Source organism: Hippopotamus amphibius, chromosome 2 (assembly GCF_030028045.1).
Source record: "Hippopotamus amphibius kiboko isolate mHipAmp2 chromosome 2, mHipAmp2.hap2, whole genome shotgun sequence".
Taxonomy (NCBI): Eukaryota; Metazoa; Chordata; class Mammalia; order Artiodactyla; family Hippopotamidae; genus Hippopotamus; species Hippopotamus amphibius.
Window position 1 is genome coordinate 230,552,759 of NC_080187.1, and position 23,406 is coordinate 230,576,164.

The following is a 23,406-nucleotide window of genomic DNA, read 5'->3' on the forward strand; positions in this document are numbered from 1 at the left end:
TGCTACTGCTGTGGCAAAAACAGACTTTTGCGACCCAACAAAATCATTTAAAGTTTTAAATTTCAGATTTCAAGCCACAGTATATAGTTTTTCAAACATATAATTTTACTTGTATTAAATATTACACATAGGACTTCCTAGGTGGTGCAATGGTAAAGAATCCACCTGCCAATGCAGGGGACACGGGTTCGAGCCCTGCCCTGGGAAGATTCCACATGCCACGGAACAACTAAGCCCGTGCGCCACAACTGTTGAGCGTGTGCTCCAGAGCCCGTGAGCCACAACTACTGAGCCCATGTGCCACAACTATTGAAGCCCACACACCTAGGGCCCGTACTCCACAACAAGAGAAGCCACTACAATGAGGAGCCTGCGCACCACAATGAAGAGTAGCCCCCACTCTCAGCAACTAGAGAAAGCCCGTGTGCAGCAACAAAGACCCAGCACAGCCAATAAATAAAATAAATAAATAAATAAATAAATTTATAAAAAAAAATATTACACATAAAAGTTACTTTGGCATTAGAAAGGGAGAGGAGCAGTTAATTATGTAACTGAGGCCCCAAGCAACCAAAATTAGTAGGCTAAGTAAGGGGTTGACAAACATCATGCCAAGACTCTAGTAATAGTTCCAATGTCTTAGAAAATACTAGATAAATTTCCACAAGTGGTTCAGAAATAGTGTGTATTGTAGTAGTGTGGTACATGTTTTTGGGCTGCCTTGGATGTCAAGGGCTCCCAGTGAGCACACAGGAATAAATGAAATCTTTAATTACAGTAAATTCCTCACCCATTTCAGAAAAAAATATTGAGAAAATTTTTTTTTTGAAAAACTGAACATTTTTTTGATTAAACACTATCCCATAAACCTAATTAGCTGCTATTTATAAATCACAACTGTCAGCTAAGTTATCTTGAATCCCTAAAAAACAAAACAACAAAAACCCCATAAAGCAAAAATAAAATTGAAACAACAAAACCCTAAAAATAAGAAGCAAAATGAAAAAACAAATGAACCTATTATATTGAGTTGGTGATTTAACCACATATAAAGAAGTTATTTCAAGTAGATTCAAAACACAGTAATTTGTATACAGATATTAGGATATACCCTATTGACAAAAAGAACTACAGGGGCTTCCTAGGTAGCGCAGTGGTTAAGAATCTGCCTGCCAATGCAGGGGACATGGGTTCGATCCCTGCTCCAGGAAGATCCCACATGCCGCGGAGCAACTAGGCCCATGTGCCACAACTACTGAGCCTGCGCTTTAGAGCCTGTGAGCCACAACTACTGAACCTGTGCTTTAGAGCCTGTGAGCCACAACTATTGAGCCCATGTGCTGCAACTACTGAAGCCCATGCACCTAGAGCCCAGGCTCTGCAAGAGAAGCCATGGCAATGGGGAACTCATGCACCACAACAAAGAGTAGCCCCCCCTCGCCACAACTAGAGGAAGCCCGCATGTAGCAACAAAGACCCAACACAGCCAATAAATACATAAATAAAAAAAAACAAAACTGCAAACATATCTTAAACCTTCTGCAGTAGCTATAGTTATAATTGTTAATATTGTAATAATATTGGTATTGTTAATTTGAAACTGTAGATTAAGATGAATATATTAATTTTGTTAATATCATTAGAAACCAAGATTTTCTGCACAAAAAGAGATACAAATATAAAAACCAAAGAAATATGTATTTTAAATTTCAATTAGAAATGTCAGCATGAAATAACGATGTATATTTTCTCTTAAAAAAAATATCCTAGGCTCTGTGTACCAAAAAGGCCTAGAAATAAAGACCAACTCTGTATAAGTGAGCACTCCTGATACAGTGATCTCTAAATATCATTTCCTTAAAGAAATGGCCAATTTCAGGTTTGAAACAGAAAATTTACTAGATGATCCTGAAACATCTTGTACCAGATTTGCACTGTGATGTATTCACAATCTCCTATTATGTGTTTCTATTTCTTCTCGCATTATCCTTTATTCTGCTATAGCAATTCTGCTATATAGTCAGGTGTCTGCTGTGTTATTTCGTGGATGTTCAAAAATATAAATTCATTGAGAATTTTGAGCCTTAACATTATAAAGCACACTCTATTGTGTCTGATGATTTTTTTTTTGTTAGATTCTGCTTTGTCTATCAAGATTACAATCCCTGCTTTCTTATTGCTTCCATTCGCCTGCGATGTTTTTGCACATCCCTTTATTTTTAACTTTTTTTTTTTTTTTTACTATTTTAGATGTCTCTTGTATACAGGAAAGAATTGGGTTTTGCTTTATGAAGCCATTTGAAAATCGTTTTCTTTTAATAGGTGAATTAAGCCCATTTATGCTTACTGATATAACATATGTTTGAACTCTCTTTTTCTATAATTTGCCATTTTTATCATTCTTACTCTCTTTCTCTAGTTCAGGGGTCCCCAACCCTGGGGCCATGGACTGGAACCTGGGCGCACAGCAGGAGGTGAGCGGCGAGCGAAGCTCCATCTGTATTTACAGCGGCTCCCCATCTGCTCACAGTGCCGCCTGAGCTCCGCCTCCCGTCAGCTCAGGGGTGGCCTTAGATTCCCACAGGAGTGCGAGCCCTCCTGTGACCTGCGCACGTGAGGCATCTGGGCTGCACTCCTTGTGAGCATCGGATGCCTGACGCTCTGAGGGGAGCTGAGGCGGTGATGCCAGCGCCGGGGAGTGGCTGCAGATGCAGATCCTCACTCGCAGAGAGGTCTGACTGCAAACCCAGCTGTCTGCAGACTCATATCAAAACCCTATTGGCGAGTGGCAAGTGACAAGCTGCATCTGGGCAGGTTTTATAGTGGCAAGTGAGTTGATGTACTTTGATGGTGCAGCTGCTTCTGGTGGCAGACTTTACGTCAGGATCTGACACTTATTTTTGTCCGCGTGTGGCCCCATTATTTTATTACCACTTCTGTCTGCACCTCTTTCCTGCACTGTGCACTTGTCTCAGTCACAGTTTTGGTAAGCCCACAAGCTAACCCTAGCCAAAATGAGTGAAAACCAAACATTGCTGGAGAGCTTCTTTGAAAAGGGGGAAAGACCCAATGATAACACAGCAGAAGACTTTAAGACTGCCAACTAAAAGAAAGCTGCATTTAAAAGAAAATATCGAGTCCCAATTAAATTACAGGTTTATTGCAACAGGTAATTCACGTTCTCCAAGCCCACTTTGTATCATATGTGGTGACTGGCTATCCAATGAAGCCATGAAAGCTTCAAAACTGTTTAGCCACATGGAGACCAAGCACCCTGCATTGAAAGACAAGCCTTTGGAGCTTTCCAAAAGAAAAAAAACGTGAACATGAAGAACAGAAGCAATTATTGAAGGCCACCACTTCATCAAACGTGTCTGCGCTGAGAGCATCCTTCTTAGTGGCTAACAGCCCTGCTAAAGCTAAGAAGCCCTTTACTACAGGTGAAGAGTTGACCCTGCCTGCTGCTAAGGACATCTGTGATGAACTTTTAGGAGAGGCTGCAGTTCAGAAGGTGGCACGTGTTCCTCTTTCGCCGAGCACCGTAGCTAGACGAACTGCTGAAACAGCAGAGGACACTGAGGCACAGTTGTTAGAGAGGATTCGTAAGTCACCGTGGGACCCGATCCAGGTTGACGGGTACCGATGCTGACAACAGGCAGCAGTGCTTGTTTCTGTGCGATGGATTTCTCAGGAGGGTGTGCACAAGGACATGTCATGTGCACTTTCGTTGCCAGCCAGCACCACCGCTGCAGAACTGTTCACGTCTTTGAATGCTTACATATCAGGAAAACTGAATTGGTCATTTCATGTCAGTATATGCCGGGACGGAGCGGCCGTCATGACTGGACAGCTTTCTGGTTTCACTACTCGGGTCAAAGAGGTCGCTTCTGAATGTGAGTCTACACGCTGTGTCATCCATACAGAAATGCTGGCTAGCTGAAAAATGTCACCTGCAGTTAACAACGTTTTGCAGGATGCGATTAAAATTATCAACCACCTTAGAGTACACGCCCTTAACTCACGTCTGTTCGTGCAGCTCAGTGAGAAGATGGACGCAGAGCACACGTCTTCCCTTATCTACAGAGTGAGATTGCTTTCAAAACGTAGATCCCTGGCCAGAGTTTTTGAGTAACAAGAGCCGCTCCAGAGATTTCTTTTAGAAGAACAGTCACGGCTGGCAGCACATTTTGGTGACACAGAAAGGGTCGCAAAACTGTGTGACACATGCAAGCTGCTCAACAAGCTCAATCAGTCACTTCAGGGGAGAACAGCAACTGTGTTCAAGTCGGCAGATAAAGGGGCTGCATTCAAAGCCAAACTGGAATCATGGCGGCAGTGAGTGGACACTGGGACTTTTGACATATTTCCAACATTAGCAGAGACTTTGAAAGAGACTGAGCCAGGGCCTTCTTTCTCCCAGCTGGTGCGTGAGCACCTATCTCAGCTTTCAAAACAGTTTGAGCCTTACTCCCAACCACAAAACACCCCCGAACTGGGAAGGAATGGATCCGCGACCCGTGTGTGAACAAGTCAGGTGAATCCACTGTCCCTGCTGGGAGAGGATCAGCTGCTTGCGATCGCAAATAACGGCGGCCTTAAAAGTATGTTTGAGACAACTTCAAATCTCCATACCTTCTGGATTAAAGTCAAGGTGGAATATCCAGAGATTGGCACAAAAACACTGAAAAGCCAACTTCCATTTCCAACATCCTATCCTTGTGAAGCAGGGTTTTCTGCAGTGACAGCAACCAAAACAAGATTAAGGAGTAGACTGGACATAAGCAACACACTTTGGGTGTCACTGTCTCCCATCATTCCCAGATGGGACCCTCTAGTTGCAGGAAAACAAACTCAGAGCTCGCACTGATTCTGCATTATGGTGAGTTGCATGATTATTTCATTATATATTACAATGTAATAATAACAGAAATAAAGTGCACAATAAATGTAATGTGTGAATCATTCCCAAAACCACTCCCCACCCCCACCCCAGTCCGTGGAAAAACTGTCTTCCACGAAACCGGTCTCTGGTGCCAAAAAGGTTGGGGACTGCTGCTCTAGTTGATGATTGTGCTTTTCAAAAAAACTTTCTTTTGGTATTTATGAATATTTGCATTTCTGGTTCTAGTGGTTACCTACACACATGCATGTGTGTGTGTATGTATTTTAGAGTCTCTTAAATCTCTTTTCTGTTTACTTAAACTTTTACTACCTGGTCTCTCCATTTTAAGTGGTATCCAAAATTCCCACTTACTACTTACATAACAGGGAATGATCTTATTCCATGTTTCCCTTTCTTTCTTTACTCACTTACATAGAACAATTACACCCATGTCCCCATCACTGTTTTAGTCTTGGATCTAAATATATTAAATTCTCACCAAGTATTACCTACATTCTTTCATGTTCAAAACTGTTTATCTATAGCCTTGATACTTGAAGGACAGGCTGACTAGATCAGGGGTCCCCAACCCCTGGGCCACAGACCACTGCTGGTCCTCAGCCTGCTGGGAACGGGGCCGCACAGCAGGTGAGCGGCAGGCGAGCAGGCAAAGCTTCATCGGCAGCTCCCCATCACGCGCGTTACTGCCTGAACCATACCCCCCCCACCCTCCAGTCTATGGAAAAACTGTCTTCCACAAAACTGGTCCCTGGTGCCAAAAAGGCTGGGGACTGCTGGACTAGCTTGAACTTTGTTTCCTTGAGTTTTAAAAAATGCTGCTCTACTGTAGCCTTCCTTTGTATATCATTCTAGAGAAGTCTGATATAAGCCTAATTTTTTTTTATTAGCAACGTGATCTTCTTTCCCCCCCACCAGGAGGTCCAGAAAAAAATCTGCCTTTAAAATCTAACAGTTTGACTAGTCTTTATATTCTAACAGTTGATGAACCAGAGTTCATTGTTCTGGATCAATCTGCCAAGGTGGGTCCTTTTTAATGTGTAGATTTCAGTTTTCCTTGGATTAGTTCTATTCCACTGATTTCTTCTTCAGAGACTCCAATGATAAGTATGTTGGGTCTTCCCTTACCTGTACTGCATTTCCACCACTTTCTCTCTGCAGCTTTTTACTTCTGTCTGCATCTCATTTTCACTCTTTTGGTTGTTTTCCTTCCTTTCAGCAGTGCCCCTTACATCGACACTCCTTTCATCTATGCCCCTATTAGTATGTCCTCATGTTTGTTTGAGGATATTTGCTTGGAGTGTTATAATGCAGTTTCTCTTTGTTTCGTGATTGCTTTTTGAGGAAGAACTATAATCAGTGGGAATGTACAGATCTCACATTTTCTGCTTTGTATGACACCTGATTTATTTCTGGTCATGAGCACTTTATGGATAGACTTCCTAGTTCCAGAGTGTCTGCTGCTGCAGATTACTAAGAGCAGCTCCTTTAATGGATGATGCTATGGGGGTGGCAGGGGTGGTGGTGGTGAGTGAAGACTGGATTGCTGTGCCTTGGTTTTCTTTCATTTCTCTAGGACCCTTCATTTTCTCCTTACTTCTTTCCTCTTACTGCCACGGCTCCAAGGAGCAGTATCCTCTCTGTCTCCTCCCCCACCAGCAATGTTTCTCTGATGCAGCTGCTTCTTCTGGTCCCTCTCACCTTCACATATCCTCCCTACAGTCAGTGCTATGAGTTACCAAGTCCCAAGCATGGGTTTGTATTTTGCCAGTTGTGTGGGGGACATTTTCTTTCTGAGGGTGGTTTTGTGCTTCATTTTAACCTCTCATCGTCTCTCTTTTTTCACTGTCCCTTAAGCCTCTCCTTGCCCCATTCTCCAGATTCTGAGGTTTATAGCAGTAACAAGAGCTACTGTAATTTGCTGTTTCTTTACTTACGTTTAAAATTTGTGGTATTGTCTATCTCCTAACAGTGCTGAACGTGTCAGCTATGTATGGTTTATGGGTACGTGGCTGTGGGGAGAATGTGTGGAGAGACTTAGGATAAAGGACAGCTGCCGTTATCCTCCGGATCCAAAGGCTCGCCTCACTGAATCTTAACAGTAACCTTGAAGAGGGCTACGACTGCCCCGGTTTTACAAATGAGGAAATGATCTCTAGTGAACATGGATAATCTGCCTAGAGGCACACAGTCAAGTATTACGAGAACCTAGATTCCAACCAAAATTGGACTCCAACGTTCACTCAAACTCTTTCCACCACACAATGGAACCTGTATTCTCAAACAGGAAAAGTAGCTTTTTAACTCTCTCCCCAAGAAATACAGGCTATTTAGTTGTGTTTGTAATCTTAAAATAATTTAGGAAATGTTACACTGCCCGGCTATTATGAGGCTTACAAAGCAGAGCAAAGCATGCCTCCCCATAAAAACCATGGAAGTAAAAAGCAGAGTTAAAAAGAGTAAAACAAGTTTTAGCACACATCTACACTTCCAAATCTTTTCCTCTCTTGAGCCTAATATAAATCTAAGCATGTGTTCTTTGGATAGAAGTTTTGGGAGCTTTATACCTACGCTTTAAATTCCAGCAGTATGTGGTCAAGTACTACATCTTTTTGTTTCAGGCCTCTGTCTTGAACACTAGACCCAAATATTCAACTGCCAACTAAACATCTCCTAGGAGAGCAATAGTTAGCAGAATCACAAATAGCCATGGAACAATGAGGTTCCTGGAAGAAACAGAACACAAACCTGTTAGCCCACCTGTATTCCCCATCATGGCAAAGTGGTGTGCCAACAGTATTTAGCTGGACACCCAAGGCAGAAATCTGGGAGTCCCCTCAGCTGTCTCCTCCTCACGTGTGTCTTACAGCTGTAACTGGACACACACTGAGTGCTCTTGTCTTACCTGCTCAGTCACCCTCAGACGCGCCCCTCACTCACCGGGGTCTGGGGCGGGGGCGCTACTGGCATCCAGGCCGCGGCTGCCGCTGAGCATCTTACAGCGCACAGAGCAGCGTGCCCCGCCCGCCCCCGCGCGCCAGCAAGAACACATGATCTGGCCCCAAATGCCGACGATGCTGAGGCTGAGAAGCTCTGCCTAGCAGCCCCTTTTAAAACCTAAAAACCCTTGTATCTTTTACAGATCAATTCTAGAAATACACTTGACAGAAACTCTTGTAAAAATGTCTAAAGATACACTACAAAGACGTTTATCTCATTTTACCACAAAAAACAAAAACAAAATGACCTATATTTCCACCAACAGATGACTAAATGATGCTTGGCACACTCTAGGTGTTAAAAATATTCATCAAATAAATGAAAATATTAATGAATGGATGATAATCCAGTAAAATAATGCTCAGGAGACATGGAATAATGTCTAAAATAAAAATGAAAAAGTTAAATCATAAAACTACACGTGTATATATTTGAGCACGTGCATGTCACGTATAAATAGTATAGTCCTGTTTTATAGAAGTAAACGCTGGTAGCAGGACTGAAAGTAAGTGGAGAAAAATACACGAAGCTGTCATCAACAGATATTTCGGGGAGACGGGTCTATAAGGAACTTTGTTTCTATAACTGTCTAGAATGTTTCACGTGTTTTAGTTTTATATTCAGAGTGGTTAATCTTATGTATCAACTTGACTGGGCCACAGGGTACCCAGATATTTGGTCAAATGTTGTGAGTGTTTCTGTGAGGGTGGTTTTGTTTTTATTTTATATTGGAGTATAGCTGAGTAGCAATGTTGTGTCAGTTTCAGGTGTAGAGCAAAGTGATTAGTTATACATATACATGTATCTATTCTTTTTTAAATTTTTTTCCCATTTAGGTCATTACAGAAAATTGAACAGTTCCCTGTGCTATAGAGTAGGTCCTTGTTATTTATTTTAAATACAGCAGTGTGTACACGTCAATGTGAGGGTGCCCTTGGATGAGATGAACGTTGAAATCCACAGACTGAAGAAAGGAGACTGCCCTCCACCACGTGGGTGGGCCTCACCCAATCAGGTGAAGGCCTGACCAGAACAAAAGGCTGACCCTCCTTCAGTTAAGAAGGAATTCTGTCTGACAGCCTTCAAACTGGTATATTAAGCTCTTCTTGCTTGGTGACCTTTGAACAGGCACACTGGCTCTTCCTGGTTCTAACAGTGGCCGGCTGGCCTTTGGATTTGAACTGAGCCATCTCTGAAGATTTTGGACTTGCCAACCTCCATAACTGCATGAGCCAATTCCCTATAATCTCTGTTATTCTCAGGAGAATCCTAATATATTCGGCAAAAATAAAGATCACAAATTTTGGAAGAAACTGCTAGATGCCTATCCTCTATCTATTCTCCCCCTCTTCCCTACAGCAGAACACCAGTCTATTCAGAGAAGGACCATGCTCAGTAAGACTATTTCTAACCTCCCTGGGCAGCTAGGTTTGGTCATGTGATTGAATCTGGGTAATAGGATACAGCAGAAATGACTGGTGGTACAGATCTTTGACCTTCCCCTCTTTCTTTTCTGCTACCCATGTATTGAGCTCCTGAAACTCTCTTAGATCAAGTCACTTATGAAGAATGGAAAGCTGAATAATAGAAGGAGCTTCTGTCCCTGATTACGGTGGAGCTACCACACAGCCCTGAACTCCAGACATCCATATTTCCTTTACATGCAGAGAAATATACCCTTTTGTGTTTAAAGCCACTGTCATTCTGGCTTTTAAAAATCATAGGCAGCACAATCCCGTGCTGATAGGGACTTGCACAGATATATATTTAAAATGTCATCTCACTTTGTAGTTATGGAATGGAAAGATCTGGATACACCTGCTATACAACAGAGTATATAGACAGGGATCAGAAACAAATTTTTCAAAGGGCTAATAGATTAAATTAATATGCTGGAACTAGATTAACACAGAATTTCATTTCATTTACAACAACACTCATTGAGAGTCAACGTAAACTTAATATGAAGACTAGTACTTATCATTACCACCTGCCTGAAGAAAATAACCAAGTCGTGATCCTCAGTATTACTCTCCGGCAAATCATGATCAAAGGTGGGCCTTTACTGGAATCAAAAGAAAACTGTGGGTTCTCCTTGACTAGAAAACCATTACAAGGTTCATTTCCCACTATGAACACTTCCTTCATTTAAGCAGAAGCCTGAGAGGATCTCTCATGTGTGGGTAGGGGAATTCTCACAATACAGAGTTCATGTATTGGGACGTCCCTGGTGGTCCAGTGGCTAAGACTCCACGCTCCCAATGCAGGGGGCCCGGGTTCGATCCCTGGTCAGAGAACTAGATCCCACATGCTGCAACTAAAAAAAGACCCCACGTGCTGCAATGAAGATCCTGAGTGCCATAACTCAGACTGGCACAGCCAAAAGTAAATAAGTATTAAAAAAAGAAAAAAGATTTTATGCATTAAAAAGCTGCACTCATACCAGTAGGCAAAGGGATCAATCGTGAGATTTCTAAAGGACTGTTTCCAAGAACTGTTTCAACCCCTGCTGTACTCTGCAACGCACGACACGTGCAGAGAGAAGGTCTTGATGCCTGTCCTCCAGCTGAGCTGTGCCCTTACAGCTTCACCCACTCAGGGTCCAAAGCATGCCTGTAGTTCCCTGCTCATGTTACACTCTCTCTGCTGAAATTACTGTGGGGTTTCTGTCTCCTGACTAGACTCTGATATAACAAGATTTTCACAGAACAGGAAATCCAAATAGTCGATAAACCTATAACATGAAATATGCTCAGATTCACTGGTCATCAGAGAAACAGCTCCATTCCTAAATATACACTCTACAGAAATTCTGGCACATTTGTACAAGGAGGTGTACAGAAAAATTTTTGCTACAGCACTGTTCATAACAGCAAAAAACTGCAAACCACCTAAGTGTCCACAGAGGAAACCCAACTGTGGTAAATTCATGCAGTGGAATATTACTACACAGAGAAAACAGCTGGAGGTGCACGTGTCAGCACGGATCAACCTCAAAATCCTCATCTGAACCACAAAGCAAAATGCAGAAGGCACAGGATGGCAACAGAATGGCACTATTTAAAGTTAAAACAGACCAAAAAAAAAGAAAATGCAGATGTGAATACTAATCTAATAACCTAAAAAATATATGGGAATAAACAGCAAATTTAGGAGAGTGATTTTTTTTTTAATCCCATTTTCTTTTTTTTTTTGAAACTTTAAAAAAAATTAATTAATTTATTGGCTGTGTTGGTTCTTCATTGCTGCTTGTGGGCTTTCCCTAGCTGTAGCAAGCGGAGGCTACTCTTTGTTGCAGTGTGTGGGCTTCTTGTGGTGGTGGCTTCTCTTATTGCGGAGCACAGGCTCCAGTAGTTGTGGCATGTGGGCTCTAGAGCACAGGCTCAGTAGTTGTGGCTCACAGGCTTAGCTGCTCCAAGGCATGTGGGAGCTTCCTGGACCAGGGCTGGAACCTGTGTCCCCTTTGCTGGCAGGCAGATTCTTAACCACTGTGCCACCAGGGAAGTCCCCTAGGAGAGTGATTACTTTCCGACTGAAGAAAAGGGAATGGGCAGAGGAGATTTTGACTCATCTGTAATGTTTACAAAGCTAAGCAAGAGGGAGTACTGATTGTTGGTTATGTAATCTAGACTTCTGTATATACTTGAGATAATTCATAATGAAATCAATATTAAAAATTAAGAAACTGACTCTCAAAACGTGGGTGATAAAATAAAAACATTATGTATGCAAACAATAATGTTTAATTGGTAAGTGGAATGAAACGTAGTAAATCAGGAATTAGATAACAAAATGCTACATTCCATTCTAATACCTGAACGCTTGTTCATTCACTAGACAGGAACTATAATCTGGAGGAATACTGTGGGACAAAGGTAACGCAACAGTCATTATCCTAATCATCATGGAGCTTGGCTACAAACGTTATAATTGCAAAATTTCACTAGCTGCTAGCAATTATAAACAATTCTATCTTATGAAAGAAATACCTATACCTCAAAAAATACCTCAAAACAACTTAAAATAGGAACTTAAAATAATCACAAACACACATACACACACTCTGTATATATGGCTACATATAAATCTCATGGTAATCACAAACCAAAAATCTATAATACGTTCACACACAAAAAAGAGAAAGAAATACAAATATAACATTAAGGATAGTCACTGAATCACAAGAGAAGAGAAAAGAAGAAGGAACAAAAAAGAACTATAAAAACAACCTCAAAACAATTTAACAAAAAGGCAAAAAGAACATACCTATTAATAACTATATTAAATGTAAGTGCACTAAATGCTCCAATCAAAAGACAGAGAGTGGCTGAGTGGATCAAAAAAAACAAGACACATGCACATGCTACCTATAACTGACTCGATTCAGATCTAAAGACACACACAGACTGAAAGTGAGGGTATGAAAAAAGGCATTCCATGTAAACAGAAATCAAAAGAAAGCTGGGATAGCAATACTTATACCAGACAAAAGAGACTTTAAAACAATGACTGTTATAAGAGGCAAAGGACATTACATAATGATCAAAGGATCAAGCCAACAAGAAGATTTAACAATTGTAAATAAATATGCACCCAATCAAAACAGTATGGTACTGGATAGAAAGTTCAGAGATAAACCCACACACCCATGGTCACCTAATCAATGACAAAGAATATACAATGGAGAAGAGTCTCTTCAATAAGTGGTGCTGGGGAAACTGGACAGCTACATGTAAGAGAATGAAGTTAGAACATTCTCTAACACCATACACAAAAATAAACTCAAAACGGATTAAAAACCTATATGTAAGACCAGGTACTATAAAACTCTTAGAGGAAAACATAGGCAGAACACTCTCTGACACAAATCACAGAACATCTTCTTTGATCCACCCCCCTAGGGTAATGAAAATAACAACAAAAATAAACAAATGGGACCTCAATAAACTTAAAAGCTTCTGCACAGCAAAGGAAACAATAAACAAAACAAAAAGACAACCCACAGAATGGGAGAAAATATTTGCAAATGAAGCAACACACAAAGGGTTATTCTCCAAAATATACAAACAGCTTCACATCAAAAAACAAAACAAAACAAAAAACACACAACCCAATCAAAAAATGGGCATAAGATCTAAATAGACATTTCTCAAAAGAAGACATACAGATGGCCAAGAGGCACATGAAAAGATGCCTAACATCACTAATGATTAGAGAAATACAAAAAAAACTACAATGAGCTATCACCTCACCCTGGTTAGAATGGCCATCAACTAAAAAAATCTACAACAATAAATGCTGGAGAGGGTGTGGAGAAAAGGGAACCCTCCTACACTGTTGGTGAGAATGTAAACTGGTGCAGCCACTGTGAACAGTACGGAGGTTCCCTAAAAAACTAAAAATAGAGTTACCATATAATCCAGCAATCCCACTCCTGGGCATATATCTGGAGAAAACCATAATTCGAAAGGATACATGCACCCCAATGTTCACTGCAGCAATATTTACACTAGCTAGGACACAGAAGCAACCTAAATGTCCATCAAAAGAGGAATGGATAAAGAAGATGTGCTACACACATACAATGGAATATATACTCAACCATAAAAAAAAAAGAACGAAATAATGCCATGTGCAGCAACATGGATGGACCTAGAGATCGTCACACTGAGTGAAGTAAGTCAGAAAGAGAAAGACAAATGTCATAGGATATCACTTGTATGTGGAATGTAAAAAAATGGTACAAATGAACCTATTTACAAAACAGAAACAGACTTACAGACTTAGAAAACAAACTTAGGGTTACCAAAGGGGAAAGGTAGGCAGGGAGGGAAAAATTAGGAGGTTAGAATTAACATATAGGCACGACTATATATAAAATAGATAATCAACAAGGACACAACTCTATAGCATAGGGAACTCTACTCAATACTCTGTAATAACCTATATGAGAAAAGAATTTGAAAAAGAATAGATATATGTTTATGTATAACTAAATCACTTTCCTGTATACCTGAAACTAACACAACATTGTAAATCAACTATACTCCAGTATAGGGACTTCCCTGGCAGTCCAGTGGTTAACACTTTGCAATTCCATTTCAGGGGGCATGGGTCTGATCCCTGGTCAGGGAACTAAGATCCCGTATGCTGCTCAGTGCAGCCAAACAAACAAACAAAAAAACTATACTCCAATATAAAATAAAAATTAAAAAAAAAATCCCCCCAAAAAGCCTTGAAAATTAGATCATGTGAATTGAAACTTATAAAGGTCTCCATAAACAAAAACAAACAAACAAAAAAATTGCAGAGCAAAGGATGCTTCCAAACTCATTCTACGAGGTCACTATCACTCTGATACCAAACTGGACAAAGATACAACACACAAAAAGAAAACAGCAGGCCAGCATCACTGATGAACACAGATGGAAAAATTCTTAACAAAATATTAGCAAATTGAATTGAACAATACATGACCAACTGAAATTTCCCCAGGAATGCAAGGATAGTTCAACACTGGCAAATCAATCAATATGATACACCACATTAACAAACTGAAGAATAAAAACCATATGATCATCTCAATAGATGCAGAAAAATTTTCTGACAAAATTCAACACTTATTTTATGATAAAAATGCTCCAGAAAGTGGGCATAGGGGAAACATATGTCAACATAATAAAGGCCATCCCCAGTTGGGGAGCTAAGGTCACACATGCCTCTTGGCCAAAAATCCAAAACATAAAACAGAAGCAATATTGTAACAAATTCAATAAAGACTTTAAAAATGGTCCACATCAAAATAAATAAATAAATAAAACAATGAGATCTGTGAAGGAACATAAAAAATGAGAAAACTTGTCATGATTTTTCTGAACCTTTGTTTCTTCATCTTCAAAGGGGGGGTAATAAAAACATCTATAACTTAAAATTAGTGTGCACATAAAGAAATAATAAATTACTATCAAGTGATACTAAACTTAAAAAAAACCACATAATAAAGGTCACATATGACAAACCCATAACTAACATCATACTCAATGATGAAAAACTGAAAGCATTTCCTTTAAGATCAGGAACAAGACAAGAATGTCCACTCTCATCACTTTTATTCAACACAGTATTGGCCGTCTTAGCCACAGCAATTAGACGAGAAAAATAAAAGGAATCCACATTGGAAAGGAAGAAGTAAAACTGTCAATGTTTGCAGATGACATGATACTATACATAGAAAATCCTAAAGATGCCATCAGAAAACTACTAGAGCTCATCAATGAATTCAGTAAAGTTGCAGGATACAAAATTAATACACAGAAATCTGTTGCATTTCTATATACTAACAATGAAAGATCAGTAAGAGAAACTAAAGAAACAACCTCATTTACCACTGCATTAAAAAGACAAAAATACCCAGGAATAAACCTAAGGAGGTAAAAGACGTGTACTCCGAAAACTATAAGACGCTAATGAAATAAGCTGAAGATGACACAAACAGATGGAACGATATACCACGTTCTTGGGTTGGAGGAAATCAATATTGTCAAAGTGGCTATACTACCCAAGGCAATCTACAGATTCAATGCAATCCCTATCAATATCAAGGGCATTTTTCACTGAACTAGAGCAAATAATTTTAAAATGTGTATGGAAACACAATAGACCCCAAATAGCCGAAAAAATCTTCAGAAAGAACAGAGCTGGAGGAATCGTGCTCCCTGACTTCACACTATTCTACAAAGCTGTGGTCATCAAAACAGTATGGTACTGGCACAAAAGCCAACACGTAGACCAATGGAACAGAAGAGTACCCAGAAGTAAACCCATGCACACTTGGGCAATTAATTTACAACAAAGGAGGCAAGACTACACAATGGGGAAAAGAGAGTCTCTTCAATAAGTGGTGCTGGGAAAAGTGGAAAGCTACATGTAAAAGAATGAAATTAGAATGTTTTCTCACATCATGTACAAAAATAAACTCAAAATAGATTAAAGACCTAAGCGTAAAGCCTGAAACCATAAAACTCCTAGAAGAGAACACAGGCAGAACAATGACATAAATCATAACAATATTTTTTTAGATCCATCTCCTAAGGCAAAAGAAACATAAGCAAACATAAACAAATGGGAGATAATCAAATTTGAAAGCTTTTGCACAGGAAAGAAAACCATCAACAAATGAAAAATTGCCTACTGAATAGGACAACATATTTGCAAATGATATGACCAATAAGGGGTTAATATCCAAAATATATAGAGCTCACACAACTCAATATTAAAAAAACAAACAATCCAATTAAAAAATGAGCATAAGACCTCAATAGACATTTTCCCACAGAAGATACAGAGATGGGTCACAGGCACATGAAAAGATGCTCAACACTGCAAATCAAAACCAATGAAATGCCACCTCATGCCTGTCAGAATGGCAATCATAAAAAGATCACAAATAACAACCTCTGCTGCAAACGTGAGAAAAGGAAACCCTTGTATGCTGTATGCTGTTTGTGGGAATGTAAACTGCTGCAGCCATTGTGGAAAACAGTATGGAGGTTCCCAAAAAACTAACAGAACTACCATATGATCCAGTAACTCCACTCCTGGGTACATAGCCAAAGGAAACAAAAGCACTAATCTGAAAAGTACATGCACCCCAACATTCACAGCATCATTTACAACAGCCAAGACATGGAAGCAACCTAAATGTCCAACAACAGATGAATGGATAAAGATGTTACACACACACATACACACAATGGAACACTACTCAGCCATAAAAAAAAAAATGAAGTGTTGCCATTTGCAACAACATGGATGAACCTGGCGGGTACCATGCTTATTGAAGTAAGTCAGACATAGAAAGATAAATACTGTTATCACTTAAATGTGGAAACTAAAAATCAATGAAATGAATATAACAAATGAATATAACAAAACAGAAACAGACTCTCAGACATAGACAGCAAACTAGCGGTTACCAGTGGGGAGGGGCAAGATAGGGGTAGGGGATTAAGAAGTACAAACTACTACTTATAAAATAAATAAGGTACAGGGATATATTGTACAGCACAAGGAATATAGCCATTATTTTACACTAACTTTATTTTAAAAATTTATTTATTTGGCTGTATCACGTGGGATCTTCGTTGTGTCATGTGGAATCTTTCGTGGCACAAGGGCTCTTTGTTGCTGTGCACGGGCTTCTCTAGCTGTGGTGCATGGGCTTCTCTCTAGCTGTGGCACACGGGTGCCAAAGTGAGCTGACTCAGTAGTTGTGGCACGTGGGCTCAGCAGCTGTGGCACGCAGGCTTAGTTGTCCCATGGCATGTGGGATCTTAGTTCCCTGACCAGAGATTGAACCCATGTCCCCTGCATTGGAAGGTGGATTCTTAACCACTGGACCATCAGGGGCATCCCTGATTTTACAGTAACTTTAAATGGAGTACAATCTAGAGAAATGTTGAATCACTATGTTGTACACGTGAAACTAACATAATATTGTAAATCAACTCTACCTCGATAAAAAAAAAACTTGTTTTAAACCCACAGAAGACATGAAACAGAAACCAATATAACTCAAATAGACAATTACAGTTGGGGATTTCATCCACTTTCTCAATAATTTACAGAATGAATAGATAGAAAAATCAATAAGGGGACTTCCCTGGTGGTCCAGTGGTTAAGAATCCACCTGCCAATGCAGGGACACGGGTTCAATCCCTGGTCTGGGAAGATTCCACATGCCACGAAGCAACTAAGCCCAGTGCCACAACTACTGAGCCTGAACTCTAGAGCCCACAAGCCACAACTACTGAACCCATGTGCCACAACTACTGAAGCCTGCACACCTAGAGCCCGTGCTCTGCAATAAGAGAAGCCACCGCCATGAGAAGCCTGTGCACTGCAATGAAGAGTAGCCCCTGCTCTTTGCAACTAGAGAAAGCCTGTACACAGCAACGAAGACTCAAAACAGCCAATAAATAAATACATTGAAAAAAAATAAAAGTCAAGAAGGACACACAAGTTTTAAATTGGAAGAAGAGAGCAAAAATAAGTAGGTAAAAGAAAGACAGATGATATAAAATACAAAATGTGGGTTGAAGGCCACTTCCTCTAGAACCCTTTCAAATGCAACTTTGGATTGGCTGAACTGGTAATTTTCTGAATGTTAAGACAACTCGAGATGAGGCAGCTTTGAGCCATTTAGACTGGAGGAACTAATGAACTAACTGTGTCATCAGTGTGAGGTCTACAATCCTCTGCAATTAGAATTACTAGGGATGTCTATTGAAGAGGTAGACTCAGGCCTCAGGCTCAGATCTCTCGAATCTAATTTCCAAGGATGAGATCTGAGAATCTACATTTTTAACGGTCCTCCCAGTGACTGTTAGGCTCAATGAAATCTGCAAACTACTAGTCTAAGACAAGATGCCATTCCACAGGCAAGGGAATCCAGCAGAGGTGATTCAGAGGCTGAAGAGTATTCCACTGTCCTCACTTCATCTGTAAAGGTATTCATATTGTTTAATCTCAGAGTCTACAGGAGGAATTAAGGTTTCTGCAGTGTGATATTTCATTGTGATTCCCTGAACTCTCAGGGCTGATAAAGCCAATTTAAGATGAGCATGTATATACAGAGAGCGGGGGTGGGGGGGGGCGTGGAGAGGAAGGGAGGGGGTATATGTATGTATACATGTGTCATGTGCATATATGGTCATCGAATTCAGGCCAAAGTAATTTTGGTAGAACCATAGCCTCCCACTCTTCTTTTTCAAAAATACAACAGATTTAATTTTAATTTTTAATTTCCAGAAGCTAGGATTGTCTTCTAGTTCAAGAGCCAGTATACCAGCCTGACTTAAATATAATAGCTAACACGTATTGAACCAGGCTCTGTGCTAGGCGCTCTACATGTGTATTTCAACAGAATCTTCAAAATAACCCTGTGAAGCAGGAATTATTATCCCCATTTACAAATAAGCTGGGCCACAAAGAGATCATAACTTGCTCAAAGTATACCGTTATGGTAAATCAAAGAATCAGACCAAGGCAATTTGATAACAAAGATATTTTCTCTGAGCCCACTGGCTTTTATCGTCAATGCTGGATAAGGAAGAGCCACTTCAGATCCCTGGGACTAAAGGCAGATTCATATACATTTTTTTAATAAATTTATTTATTTATTTAATTTACTGGCTGTGTTGGGGCTTCGTTGCTGCACACGGGCTTTCTCTAGTTGCTGAGAGCAGGGGCTACTCTTCATTGTGGTGCACAGACTCCTCACTGTAGTGGCTTCTCTTGTTGTGGAGCACAGGCCCTAGGCACGTGGGCTTCAATAGTTGCGGCACATGGGCTCAGTAGTTGTGGCTCACGGGCTCTAGAGCACAGGCTCAATAGCTGTGGCACACGGGCTTCGTTGCTCCGCGGCATGTGGAATCTTCCCAGGGCAGGGCTCGAACCCACGTCCCCTGCATTGGCAGGCAGATTCTTTACCACTGCGCCACCCAGGAAGTCCCAGATTCACATTTGAAGCTAGATCTCGTGCTAGATGCCAGAATGTAGCTGCCATCCCTACCACTGCTGGTTCAACTGCAGGTCAGTTAAGAGGAATTCCTCAAAGTTTTCATACTGAGGTCTCCACTGTAAGAGGAATTATGGGCCACTTCTTTTTTGTTAACATGGCAGAAAATCCAAAATATTACTGGCTCTGCCTTGACTGAAAACTGAGCAGTCTTTAAGAAAGTTGTAAAGTTCTCTAGTGCATCAAAAATCCCGAAAGCTAGTAGATGTTTAAAATGAGCTTTTGGGGTGGACTCAGCACTCCCTACACCTGGTGACACGATCTGCACACTAAAAAATAGCAGATGCTTAAGAATATAGAATGCTTTTATGGGAAAGAATTCTTCCTTTACTATAGGCAGTAGCTTTCCAAGAGAATGACTGGTGCACTTGTCTGAGGTCCAAGCCAGGAAGACTCAAGAGTACAGCTCCTTCTGGGTCCTGAAAGACTTAGGCAAAAATCAGTCACAGTTTCTCAAAAGAGAAGGCACAGTTATAGGGGTTCTAGGGCTGTTCCTCAGAGATGATTATCAAGATAGGAGGCCAAGAAACTGCTATGTCAGCAAAGAGACTACACTTTGAAACAGGAGAGTTGAGAGCCAAGAATGTCAAGTGAGTTGCAAATTTGAAAGGATAGAAGAGGCAGGAAAATGAAGAAATAAAAACAGCTGTTACATATAACTTACTATTTGCTATGGGAGGTTTCAAGATCTTCAAATATTTTAATTTATTTATTACAATTCTAGGAGGTAGGTACTGTTATCCACATTTTACAGAAGAAGAAACAGAGAGCGTTTAAGTTGCCAAAGTGACACAGACGGTACACAAAAGAGCTGGGATTTGGACCCAGTCTGCCTCCGGTGGTTGTTAACATTCATAGTCACTGCGCAGTGCTGCCTCTCTAGAAAAACCAGTGCGAACTGAAACAGAGGTGGCAGAGATGGAACTGATATGCTGAGGCAGGGAAAGAGTTGATCTGAAAACAAATGTTATGTTGTGATTTACCATACACTTTGATGGGTACTAGGTATGTGTATAAAGACAGAATCCTGGCAGGCAATCACAATTCTAATAATTCAATACAGTATTCTACGATTAGGGACATTCACTATATATGAGGTACAGTTACACCCTTCTCCACCATCAAAAAAGTCTAACAGATAATGTATTTTACACAAAATAATATGAGGCTAAATAGTAAGCATGTCAAAGAACTGCAACTATGTTCAAAGATATTCTAAAATACAAGGTCCCAATTTTTTTCTAGTAAAAGGCAAAGAGCAGAAACATGGGTAGTGGTGCTAATCTTAACAAGAGTAAGTGTGGTAGCTATGCGAGGAAAATGCCGAGCAAAAGCAAGAATCTATTCGTAAACATCAAAGACACGTACACCTGCCTCATTCAGTGCCAGCCATACATACAGGTTCATTTCGGCAGTGGAGAGCCAGTGTGGAACAGCCAGCGCCATGGAAAGTGCTTGAGCAGTGTACTGTGTTTCCTTCAGGCCGAGTGGTCCTCCACCATCTCTTTCAAGTAGACTCTCCTTCCAATATCTTTCGATTCACACCAAAGATTTCATTTTCCAAAGCATAAACAAACTTGGGGGTACTTAACACTAAAGTATATATCAGTTGTTAAAATGTAAATTTTTCTGAAGATCTATGTGGGTGAATCAGGTAGAAACAGGATACTCTGGGCCTACCTATAAGCAATTCTATAGAATGAGAAGAAAATAATGTATGAACTGAAAGTTGATCATCTGTAATAAATAGTAAAATACAAGGTGGGACTGCATTTAACTATGTATATCAAGGTTCAGAAGTAATTCCAACTCCACTGCCTGTGCATCACCTAAAGTTATTTTTGCAACTCCTTCCACAGCATATGATTTAGAACTTTATGTTTTACCACAGTGCATCCAGTTCTTTGTCCTATATCGTGTGTCCAGATATCTGAGGTCCTCGGGTACAGAAATACTAATAACACTGTAATTTCCAAAGGGTGGCCTTGCCCCCAACAGTCAGTCAAGAAAGTTTATTTGAACATACAAGTATGATTATAAAATTATTTAGACATCGTTAAATGTAACAAGATATTAGAACAAATATTAATGATTGTATAGTTTATTCTTCTTATATGGTAATCTGGCAAAATTAGAAAGCAGTATGTAACATAGAATTACTCTTATATGATATAAAAAAGTATCTGTATTACGCTTTTCATCCCATGAATCCACTCTTTTGTTAGTGATTCAACACCTTTGTAGGCACGATTTCCCTTTACCAAGACAAAGTCAAAGGAGTAGAACTGTAGGTTTATATATAGTGGCAATAAAAATGTTTTCCCTCATTTTACTATATATATATATACACACACACACACACACATTTAGCTCTTTATTGGAATATAATTGCCTTACACTGCTGTGCCAATTACTGCTGTACCACAAAGTGAATCAACTGTATTTATACATATATCCCCATATCCCCTCCCTCCCGTGACTCCTTCCCATCCCAGCCCTCTAAGTTATCACCCATCATCAAGTTGATCTCCCTGTGTTATGCAGCAGCTTCCCACTAGCTATCTATTCCACATTTGGTAGTATGTATGTCAATGCTACTCTTTCACTTTGTCCCAGCTTCCCCTCCACCCCCACCCCATGTCCTCAAGTCTGTTCTCTATATCTCCATCTTTATTCTTGACCTGTCACTGGGTTCGTAAGTACCATTTTTTTTTTCTTTAGATTCAATATATATGAGTTAGCATGTGGTATCTGTTTTTCTCTTTCTGGCTTATTTTGCTCTGTATGACAGACTCTAGGTCCGTCCACCGCACTACAAATAACTCAATTTCACTCCTCTTATGGCTGAGTAATACTCCATTGTATATATGTGCCACATCTTCTTTATCCACTCCTCTGTTGATGGGCACTTAGGTTGCTTCCATGTCCTGGCTATTGTAAATAGTGCTGCAATGAACACTGTGGTACATGTTTCTTTTGGGATTATGGTTTTCTCAAGAGTATATGCTCAGGAGTGGGATTGCTGGGTCATATGGCAGTTCCATTTTAGTTTTTTAAGGAACCTCCATACTGTTTTCCATAGTGGCTGTACCAACTTACATTCCCACCAACAGTGCAGGAGAGTTCCCTTTTCTCCACACCCTCTCCAACATTTATTGTTTCTAGATTTTTTGATGATGGCCATTCTGACCAGTGTGAGATGATACTTCATTGTGGCTTTGACTTGCACTTCTCTGATGATTAGTGGTGTTGAGCATCTTTTCATGTGTTTGTTGGCCATCTGCATGTCTGCTTTGAAGAAATGTCTGTTTAGGTCTTCTGCCCATTTGTAGACTGGGTTATTTCCTTTTTCGGTGTTAAGCTGCATGAGCTGCTTATATATTTTGGAGATTAACCCTTTGTCCGTTGCTTCCTTGGCAAATATTTTCTCCCATTCTGAGGGTTGTCTTCTTGTTTATGGTTTCTTTCGCTGTGCAAAAGTTTTTAAGTTTCATTAGGTCCCATTTGTTTATTCTTGATTTTATTTCCATGATTCTAGGAGATGGGTCAAAAAGGATCTTGCTTTGATGTATGTCATAGAGTGTTCTGCCTGTGTTTTCCTTGAAGAGTTTTATAGTGTCTGGCTTTACATTTAGGCCTTTAACTCATTTTGAGTTTATTTTTGTATATGTTGTTAGGAAGTGTTCTAATTTCATTCTTTTACATGTAGCTGTCCAATTTTCCCAGCTCCGCTTGTTTCACTTTTTTAACCTAGCTTTCAGGAATGTATCGCGGCAAAAGAAGAAGAAGGTATCTATACCTTTCATTAGTGTTGAAGTTCTTCTTGGTAACGTGCACAGTTTAAATTTCATCAGACTCATGCAAAGATAAAGGTCTTGGATCAGATTCCCCAACAATCAGGGATTCTAGAACTGCCTACCTCCCTATC

The 23,406-nt window shown here is 40.1% G+C and overlaps 1 protein-coding gene across 7 annotated transcripts in view; it reads right to left on the reverse strand.

The window, feature by feature from the left end:
• DDHD1 (DDHD domain containing 1) overlaps nt 1–23,406 on the reverse strand; it is a 94,207-nt gene that overhangs the window by 64,652 nt on the left and 6,149 nt on the right. The window lies entirely within an intron of this gene.